Source organism: Tachyglossus aculeatus, chromosome 12 (genome assembly GCF_015852505.1).
Source record: "Tachyglossus aculeatus isolate mTacAcu1 chromosome 12, mTacAcu1.pri, whole genome shotgun sequence".
NCBI lineage: Eukaryota > Metazoa > Chordata > Mammalia > Monotremata > Tachyglossidae > Tachyglossus > Tachyglossus aculeatus.
In genome coordinates this window covers 27,577,215-27,588,191 of record NC_052077.1, presented here as the reverse complement: position 1 = coordinate 27,588,191, position 10,977 = coordinate 27,577,215, and positions in this window count along the sequence as shown.

Here is a 10,977-nt window from a genome sequence, read left to right as displayed (position 1 = left end):
GTGTGACTTTGGGCAAGTCACAACTTCTCTGAGCCTCAGTTCCCTCATCTGTAAAATGGGGATTAAGACTGTGAGCTCCACATGGGACAACCTGATCACTTTGTATACCCCCCAGTGCTTAGAACAGTGCTTTGCACATAGTAAGCGCTTAACAAATGCCAACATTATTATTATTATTATTATTATGGAGCTCACAGTCTTAATCCCCATTTTACATATGAGGTGATTTAGGCCCAGAAAAGTTAAGTGACTTGCCCAAGTCCACACAGCAGACAAGTAGCAGAGCAGCAATTAGAAGTCACGTCCTTCTGACCCCCAGATCCACGTTCTAGGCACCAGGCCATGCTGCTTCTCATCTGCTTTGTCTGCAGTGTCCTTGGGCAAGTCACTTAACTTCTCTGTGCCTCAGTTACCTTATCTGTAAAATGGGGATTAAAACTGTGAGCCCAATGGGGGAAAGAGACTGTGTCCATCCTGACACAGTCAGTTATATCTATCCAACCATTTAGTACAGTGCCAGTCACATAGTAAATACCATTAAAAAATGTGATTAAAAAAATCAAAAGAAGCAAGGGAAGAAGTAAGGAATAGTGCAATCTCTGCTTGGAGGCAGAAGCAAAGGTGGGAAAATTTTCTCCTCTCAGGATCCAGGCTTTCCCATTGAGCACCAGTATGGCTTAGTGGAAAGAGCACAGGCTTGGGAGCTAGAGGATGTGTGTTCTAATCCCAGCTCTGCCACTTGTCTGCTGTGTGACTTTGGGCAAGACACAACTTCTCTGTGCCTCAGTTACCTCATCTGTAAAATGAGGATTAAGACTGTGAGCCCCCCGTGGGACAACCTGATCACCTTGTAACCTCCCCAGCACTTGAAACAGTGCTTTGCACATAGTAAGTTCTTAATAAATGCCATCATTATAAGTGCCATCATTTTAAGCAGGATGGATAACGGGCATTGAATCCCCATTTTGCAGATGATGGAACTGAAGCACAGATAAGTTAAGTGACTTGCCTAAGGTCACCTAGCAGGCAAATGGCAAAGCTGGGATAAGACTCCCAAGTCCATGTTCTTTCCACTAGGCCACATTGTCCTAAAGTCCAAGAAAAGGCACTGTGTCAGTAGAAGGGTCATTTCTTATATTTTCAGTGGTGGCCTTGATGTCGCCCAATTTGGAATATTTTAACTGACCATATTATTAGACAGGACTTTTTCCAATGTCAGGCCACAGATCTAACCAACCAGCTGACCATCAGGGGAGTTTGTAATGCCCCGGCAGTGATGCCTCAACATGTAAAAATATACTTGGAACTCAGCTTCTCCTCTCAGGATCCAGGCTTTCCCAGTGAGCTCTGCACCAGTATGGCTTAGTGGAAAGAGCATGGGCTTGGGAGCCAGAGGACATGGGTTCTAATCCCGGCTCTGCCACTTGTCCGCTGTGTGACTTTGGGCAGGACACTTAACTTCTCTGTGCCTCAGTTACCTCATCTGTAAAATGGGGATTAAGACTGTGAGCCCCATGTGGGACAACCTAATTACCTTGTATGTACCCCATTGCTTAGAACAGTCCTTGGCACATAGTAAGTGCTTAACAAATACCATTATTATTATTATTACTAATAAAATGTCCTAAATCAGAAGTGCTCCTGGGATTAGTCACCCTGGCATCTGCATCCGTTTGTGGATGCTGACCCTAACCATCAATTTGTGGTACTTTAGGGAGCATGGTGGAAAAGCAGGGATCCACCTTCAGGTTGCCCCTACAGTTTGTGAAGACATTTCAGAAAGACTGGCCTCTACAGACCTCCTCAAGAGTGGAAAACATAATCAGTTAATGGCAGTTGTATGGCTGTTGAAAAAAAATGTTCTGCATAGTATTTTGCAAAGTGCCAGAAATCAACACCAATTATTTTTCCCCTTGTATTTCCAAGTGTTAACATAAAGAAAGAAAATAGGTTGAGGCAAATCTGTGAACTTTAGTTGAGAGAGAATAATTTAACAGCTTTCAAAGATGTTTCTTTCATCATCTGGATTCACATTCCTGGAGGGTTTATAAGTGTTGCACACATACACAATTTAACAATAATACAGTAATGGTAGCATCTTAAAAAAAAAGTAACCATTCCTGTATATAATTGCCTCAATAGCTAGTGAAAATTTCCTACAAACATGTAGCTAGCTCAGTTATCTATGTGAATGAGGATGGGGCTGAGGGGGGATAGGTTCATGGATAGATTTGGAAATAAATGATGAATAGTAATAATAATGAACGTCCTTTCCTAAATCCCCAAATTTATAGGTTTTACTAATTTATAGAAAAATTAATAGTGGTACTTATTAAGTGCTTACTGTTTACCATGTTGGAGAAAATATAAGACAATCAGATTGGACATGGTCCTTGCCTCACATGGGATTCAATCAATGATATTTACTGAGTGCTTAATGTGTGCAGAGCACTCTACTACAATCCTGGGAAAATACAATAAAATAGAGTTGGTAGATGTGATCCATGCCCACAAGAAGCTTCTAGTCTACAGGGAGGAAAAACGGGTACTTAATCCTCAGTATACAGATGAAGTAGAGGCACAGAGAGGTTAGGTGACTTGGGCATGGTCACAAAGCAGGAAAATGGAGGAGCCCAGCCGAGAACTCAGCTCTCCAGACCCCCCAGTCTCACGCTCTTACTACTAAGCCACCGGCCCATTGCTTCATCTCTGTTGGGGGTGCTGATACATAGGAAAATGTTCAATGGGCAGGGAAAAGGACAGAGGAAAAGGACATAGATGAAGTCAGTTCTGTCATAATGCGTTTTTCCACTACACATTCTGGATAGAAGGTGACAGCTCAATAGGACACATTCTTCTGACAACATGCACCTGTCTGGAGATAACATGATGTGGTGCCAGGAAAAACAACAGAGAATGTGCACACTCTCATGTCATTCAATCATATTTATTGAGTGCTTACTGGGTGCAAAGCACTGTACTAAGCACTTGGGAGAGTACAATACAAGAGTGACAAATTCCCGGCCCACATGAACTCACAGGCTTGAGGGGGAGACAGGCATTAAAATACATAAATAAATAAATTACAGATATGTGCATATGTGTTGTAGGGCTGAAAGGGAGGATGAATGAAGGGAGTGAGTCAGAGCAAATGAAAAGGTAGTGGGAAGAGAGGAAGGTATAATAATAATAATAATTGTAGTATTTGTTAAGTACTTACTATGTGCCAGGCATTATACTAAATGCTAGGTTGGGTAAAAGCAAGTTCCTGTCCCACGTGGGGCTCAAAGCCTCAATCCCCGTTTTAGAGTTGAGGTAATTGAGGCACAGAGAAGTGAAGTGACTTGCTCAAGGTCACACAGCAAATAAGTGGCAAAGCTGGGATTAGAATCCACAATCTCTAACTCTCACACCTGTTATCTTGCCACTAGGCCATGCTGCTTCTCACATAGTAATAATTATGGTATTTGTTAAGCACTATGTACCAAGCACTGTACTAAGCCTTAGGGTGGATTCAAGCAAATTGAAATGGACACAGTCCCTGTCCTACATGGGGCTCACAGTTTCGATCCTTTTTTACTAGTGAGGTCACTGAGGTACAGAGAAGTTAAGTGATTTGCCCCAGGTGACACAGCAGACAAGTGGCAGGGCTGGGATTAGAACCCATGACCTTCTGACTCCCAGCTCTGTGCTGTATTGGAGGAGATGTGCCTTAACAAGGCTTTGAAGTGGAGGAGGGCAATTATCTGTCTGTTATGAGGCCGGAGAGTTTTCCAGGCCAGAGGCAGCAAACCACAGGTAAATACTAAAAAAAATGAGTTTTTCTTCCTTTGGGTTCTTTAAGAATGCAACCCACACATATCAGGAGAGCTAATTTAAAAACTGAATAATCTGGCCAAGCAAGCAAACACTAGTAAAATAAGATTTAGGAAATGCTGACTTTGGAGTGTATTGTAAGAGGTACTTCAGGAAATTACCAAACATGTAGATTTGGATCCTGCCCTCAGGAAAGGTATCATTTAAAAGGAGAAAGGGAACAAGTGTGACAGACATATTGCCTAGTGGAAAGAGCACAGGACAGGGAGTCAGGAGACCTGGGTTCAAATTCCGACCCCATCACTTTGCTGTGTGGCTTCAGGCAAAATCACTTAACTTCTCTATGCTTTGGGCCCTTCATCTGTAAAGTGGGGATCTAATACTTGTTCTCTCTTCCTCTTTGACTGTTGTTCTACGGTTAGAACAGTGGTCTACACATCATAAACTCTCAAATCACTGATTAATTAAAACCCCATGTGAGGTGGATTATATCTGATGAAACTACCCCAAATCTTAGCCCATAATAAGTGCCTAACAAACACCTAATCCAATCAAACTTGGAAAAGAACAGATTGGGTTGATTAGAACTATGTGGAATCAGTTTGGAGTGGCTGCCTGGAATAACTGAGTACATGATAACAGGTGCACATTAAGATAAGTGATCTGATTGCAATTGTCCCTGGGTGCTGATTGTTCTCCACCTATTTAAGGGGTCAATTTAGAGAAGCAGCACGGCTCAGTGGAAAGAGCACGGGCTTCGGAGCCAGAGGTCATGGGTTCAAATCCCAGCTCTGCCAATTATCAGCTGTGAGACTTTGGCAAGTCACTTAACTTCTCTGGGCCTCAGTTCCCTCATCTGTAAAATGGGCATTAAGACTGTGAGCCCCCTGTGGGACAACGTGATCACCTTGTAACCTCCCCAGCACTTAGAACAGTGCTTTGCACTTAGTAAGAGCTTAATAAACGCCATTAACATGCTCTTGAGCTGCATTTTCTGATTGGCTCTTTAAATATTTGAAATTCATAGTGTATTTATTTATATTAATATCTCCAGACTCTAAGCTCCTTGTGGGCAGGGAACAAACCTACCAACTCTGTTGCCTTGCACTTAGGAGATCAAGCACTTAGTAAATGCTCTGCAGATCAGTAGGCTCTCAATAAATACTATTGATTGATTGGCACCTGCAGACAGGATCTGACTGACTGGACTGTCAATCTTCTAGCAGTAAAATCCTAAACATTCTTCTTGGTACCCTGTGCTGTTGTCCTGTCATACTCACCTCCTTCTGACTGGGCACAGAAAGTTACAGCTGCTGTCACCACCACCTCAAGCAGAGAGAAGGAGCAGGTTGCAAAACCACAGCATCCCCCTTGTTCTCAGGAGGGTTGGGTTTGGGCTGTCAGAAAGATGGCTGAAAGAGAGATGGGAGCCAGGCCCAATAAAATGTCCCATGTCCCTCTTCCCTGGCTGCACTCCCTTGTTGCTAGCCTGGAACTAACACAGTTTAAACCACTTAGAAAATGCGATGTTGCCAACTTGTACTTCCCAAGCACTTAGTACAGTGCTCTGCATGCAGCAAGTGCTCAATACGAATGAATGAATGAATGAGGTGGCGAGATACTGAGGCAGTTTGTCAGATCGCCTTGGAGGACTTCACCTAATAAAGGGGTTGTAATTCAAAATGAGGCTAATCCTTCAGGGAAGCAAAGAGATGAGTCTTGGAGAGAGCGCCAGAGCCAGAAAGAGTGTGTCTGATGCTGAGGAGTAGGGAGCAGTTGATGTGTCAGAGGCAGGAGAGTGAAGCCTGAGAGGAATGGCAATGTGGTTTGCTGGATGAGTCTCAGACTGTGATAAGGGCAGTTAGCTAAAAGGGAGGAACATATCAAAGCTAATGATCAGGAGTTTATAGAGTTGACTGTTCTGCTAATGACAGCAATTCACCCTATGCTCTGGTTGTAAAACTTCCAACCCCTTTTTGAAGTTCTATCAATGTCTTCGGGCTTTTAGAAGAAAAGGGTAGCATAGCTGCTAAAGTTAATGCACCAATTTTTAATGAGGGAGTGACTCAGACATGGAAACCCATATCAGTGAACACACTACAGGCTTCGGTAATACTCATCAATGCTAGATAAAGGGGTTTTAAGTCATAGCACTTTTCTAGGAACCTCAAAATAGCCTCACAGAAGCCTTCCAAGTTCCTTCACAAGGATGCTGCTTTATGACTAACAGCCACACATACACACACCACATCCAACTTGTACTTCCCAAGCGCTTAGTACAGTGCTCTGCACACAGTAAGCACTCAATACGATTGAATGCATGAATACACACACCCATCTTTCTCTTCCAGCACCCTAACTTCAACTTGTACTTCCCAAGCGCTTAGTACAGTGCTCTGCACACAGTAGGTGCTCAATAAATACGATTGAATGAATGAATTACATTCATCTTGTTTTTGAGGGAACAGGCACTTTCTCAGCAAGAAATCCTCTTTGATAGATCTTCAAAAGGAAGGCTCCAATAGAGTTATGAATCCATGGGTTTCAGAAAGAACTGAGAATTATGAAAAATGAAGGCAATTCTCATTGGCTTCAATAGCAAATAAGCTTGCACATTCTCTGTGCGATTGAGAGTTTAGCATGCAACTGTCCATATAATGGCTTGCTCCAAATTCACTGGCTTCAGTTATACTTCTTTTCACTGTTTCCTTTTTACCCAGAAAAATCAAGAGTATCATTTTTGTCACTTCCTCCTCAATTCATTCTCTGTGGCCAAGTGGAAGGAGGACTTCTCAGATGCCTTTTGAATACACCTATTTTAGGAATGTTACTTTAGATCCCCTTAAACAAGGGAGTAACTACACCTCAAAATCAACCTCAAAAACCAAACTACTTCTTTCCCTCATGGGGTGTAAATTGGTTTCTTTAAATGGGGTAGTGTAAATAGTCTCTGGTTTACTGAAATCTTGATGAAGCCTGATTATATCACTTAAAACCAAAGTCTGGAAAGGATCAGTTAGAACATTCCCCTGGCTCCAGGATACATTTCAGAATCATTAAGTATTAGTGGTATTTATTGAACAACGTATTCAACACCTACTAAACGCTAAGCAAAACTCAAACAAAACATACATTCAAGAAGTTCACAATCTAATGAAGGAACCCATGAAAGGATTTTCTCAGATAACTCTTCCAGGGAATTTAAGAATTCCAGCAAAGTGCTTTAGTCTGCCCACCTAGTTGTTGGGATCATTACTTCTGAATGATGGTAGGCAACTGATAAACAATTTTTAATCAATTGATTAATGGTATTTATTGAGCAGTCACTGTGTATAGCACTTAGGAAAGTAGAAGTGACTCCCCCATGCCCACAAAGAGCTTACAGTCTACAGGGGGAGACAGACATTAAAATAGGTTAGGGATAGGGGAAACAGTAGAGTATAAGAATATTAGCAGTAAGTAGTGTAAGGCTAGGGTGAGTATCAAAGTGCTTAAGGGAAACAGGGCCAAGTTCATAGTCAACACAGAAAGGAGGGTGGATGGGGAAATAAAGAGTTTAGGCTGGGAAGGCCTTTTGGAGTTGTGATTTTAGAAGGCTTTTGAAGGAAGGAAGAGTGGTGGGTAGTTGGATATGAAGGGAGCAGAAGTTCTAGGCTTGTGGGAAAACATGAACAAGGCATCCGTGTTGGCATAGGCAATATGTGAGGGCAGGGTTGTAGTAGAAAATCCATGAGGTTAGCTTGAGGGGTTGAGGAGATCTACTGGGTGTCTTAAAACTGATGGTAAGCAGTTTCTGTTTGCTGCAGAAGTAGATGGGCAGCTATTGGAGGTTTTTAAGGAGTGGGGAAATATGGACTGAATTTTTTTTTAGAAAATTATTTAGGCATTCATTCATTCAATCATATTTATTGAGTGCTTACTGTGTGCAGAGCACTGTACTAAGCACTTGATGAAGTATGGATTGCAGAGAGGACCTCCTGTCAGGGAGGAAGCTGATGCAGTACTCAAGATAGGATATGATAAGTGCTTGCATCAGCATCGTAGCAGTTTAGATAGAGAGGAAAGGGCAGATTCTAGAGATGCTGTGATCACTCACATGTGGATAACACATTGCTTAAATACTGTGATTTGGTCACTTCTTGGCCACCTCTCCATCCAGCTAACTTTAGTAGCCCTTTTTTCCCCTCCTATCTGTAGCTTATGTTAATTCCTGTCTCCCCACTAGATTGTAAGTACCTTCAAGGCAGGGATCATGCCTACTAACTCGATTGTACTCTCCAAAGCCCTTAGCACAGTGCTCTGTGTACCACAGGCACTCAGTAAATACCAATTAATCAAATAGAAACTCCTTATAATTGGCTTTAAACCACTTAAGCAGCTCTCCCTCTTCTGCAATATCTCTACTACAATCCAACCCTCGATCTTTGCCCCTCTAATGCCAACCTATGGCACTTAGTACAGTGCTCTGCACACAGTAAGTGCTTAATAAATATGACTGAATGAATTAATCTACAGACTGTCCCTTTCTCACCTGTCTTACCACCACCCCTTGGCCAACATTCTCTCTATTATCTGGAATTTCCTCCCACTTCATATCCTACAGCCCACCACTCTGCCCAACTTCAAATCTCATCTCCTCCAAGATGCCTTCTCTGACTGAGCCCTCTATTGTTATAATGCTCTCTCCAAAGTGCTTAGTACAGGGCTCTGCACACAGTAAGCAATCAATACAATTGAATGAACAAATTTCCCCTATTTTCCCTTCCTATGCATTTGGATCACCTTTAAGAACTTGCTATTCACCATACCCCAAGCCTCATAGCACTTATGTACATATCCCTATACTCTCCCATTTCCCCCATCTGTAATTTATTTTAATGTCCATAAACTCATCAGCTGGGAACACATCTAATAACTTGTTTTATATTTTACTCTACCAAGTGCTTAGTAAGCACTCAATGGTAATCATTTATTGATTAATCTATTGTTTCTGGCTCTCCTCTAAGCCTCTAACTTGATTATGATCAAAGCAAATGGAATTGATAAAGACAAGAATATGCACCAGGGTCCCTATGCAAATGTTTCCACTTGATCTGCAATTCACAAGAGCACTCATGACCACCATGGAAGTTGGGGTGAAGGGGAGGGTTGGCTTGCTGCTCAAAGACTGATATCAGCTCTAACATGCGCTGAGCTGACACCTGTATAATAATAATAATAATGGCATTTACTAAGCACTTACTATGTGCAATGCACTGTTCTAAGCGCTGGGGAGGTTACAAGGTGATCAGGGTGTCCCACGTGGGGCTCACAGTCTTCATCCCCATTTTACAGATGAGGTAACAGGCACAGAGAAGTGAAGTAACTTGCCCAAAGTCACACAGTTGACAAGTGGCAGAGCCGGGATTTAAACCCATGACCTCTGACTCTAAAGCCCGTGCTCTTTCTACTGAGCCACGCTGCTTCTTTGTCAGTATACACTCCAATGCTTCTGTTCACCTCCTTCCCGTGAAACTACTCTAGGCTTTCATTTTGATGGATGTTCCAGAACAAATTATCCTTTTCTGATCAGGATGTTCGTGCTTTGGCAGAGACCGCTATAATAAACTGGAAGTTAGGGGTATCCCCTAGAGGAAACTTCACCTTATTCCTTTCTTTTTCTGTCCATTCTTTTACAATGTTTGACAGTGAAATTCCATCTTTCTGACAGATCTCCTGTTCACACTTGGCTTATCGTTAATACAGCAGACTCACAGGTACAGCAAGAAGTTATTGGGTCCCTGGCAGCTAAAGGCAGCATCCAACCTGATACTTCTTGGAGGTCTCTCATGTCACCACATTCCACAGCCCAGAGACCATGAGTTCTTGGCAAAAGGGAAATTCTTTTTGACAGGTTACTCCAAGTAGAACACAGCCTGAGATCCTGATGAAACAGTACATAAACAATGAGCCATATCCAGAGGGTAATTCACCCTTCTTCCCTGGTCCCCAAAAGATTTCCCTAACATCCCTGCTAACCACAGTTTACACGCAGTCCTGATTTCCCCATATAATAAGTTTTAAAAGGCCAGGAGGGTTCCTGGAAATTGTAGTAAAAAGCCTAAGATTCCGTTAAAGAGTAACATAGTTGGGTGGGGGGGGGGGGGGGGGAGGGGAGAAAGAAAGAGAGAGAGGAGAGAGAGAGAGAGAGGAGAGTGAAGGGGACAGAAAGAAAAAGATGAGAGAAGGAAGAAGAAAAAGCCATAAGGGTAGGGAGCAAAAGAAAAAGGGAGAAGAGAAAGAGAAATGTTATTCTAATATTCAGGACAAAAACAGGTTGCATGCAATTGTCAGATTATTTACTTTAACAAATTATGCCATTCCATGTTTTACAGCTCCTAATCCTGTCATTTTATACAATTTTTTTGTAAAATTGAGTTTTTCTGATGCAAATTGTTAAATTTTGCTTTTACAAATATATGTTCTTGGATAAAAATGCATAACCACAGTGCTCTAATTTGATTTCATTTGTGACAAAGCTTGTCAAGAATCCGATTTAAATGTCCCAGACTGTGTGGACTGGGATAACCCTTCCTTTGTTCCAAACTTGGTTTTCCTTACCCTGTGTTCTATTAATCCCTCATTTCTCCTCATTACACTGTAAGGTCCTTGAGGGCAGGGTTCATGTTTACTAACTCTATTGCAGTCTTCCAAGCACTTAGTAGAGTGTTCTGCACTCAACAAAATTCCACTAATTTTCCATTCTTATAAAAATAGTAGCATCTCATATTTCCCATGGGTCTATGTAGTCTTCATTATTTAATGATCATTTTGACATGTGTTAAGTGCTTACTATGTACCATGCACTGTACTGAACACTGGGACAGATACAAGATAATCAAGTTGGACACAGTCCCTGTCCCATATGGGGCTCATAGTCTAAAAAGAAGTCAGCAACAGGTATTTAATCCCCATTTTACAGGTGAGACAATTGAGACACAGGGAAGTTAAGTGACTTGCCCAAGGTGACGTAGCAGGCAAGTAGTAAAGCCGGCATTACAGCCCGGGTCCTCTGACTCCCAGCCCCATGCTCTTTCCACTAAACCACACTATTTCTGGAGCAGATTCAGCTCTCCAATGAAAACACTTTAAACCTGAATCAACCCATCAATACAGGGAAAC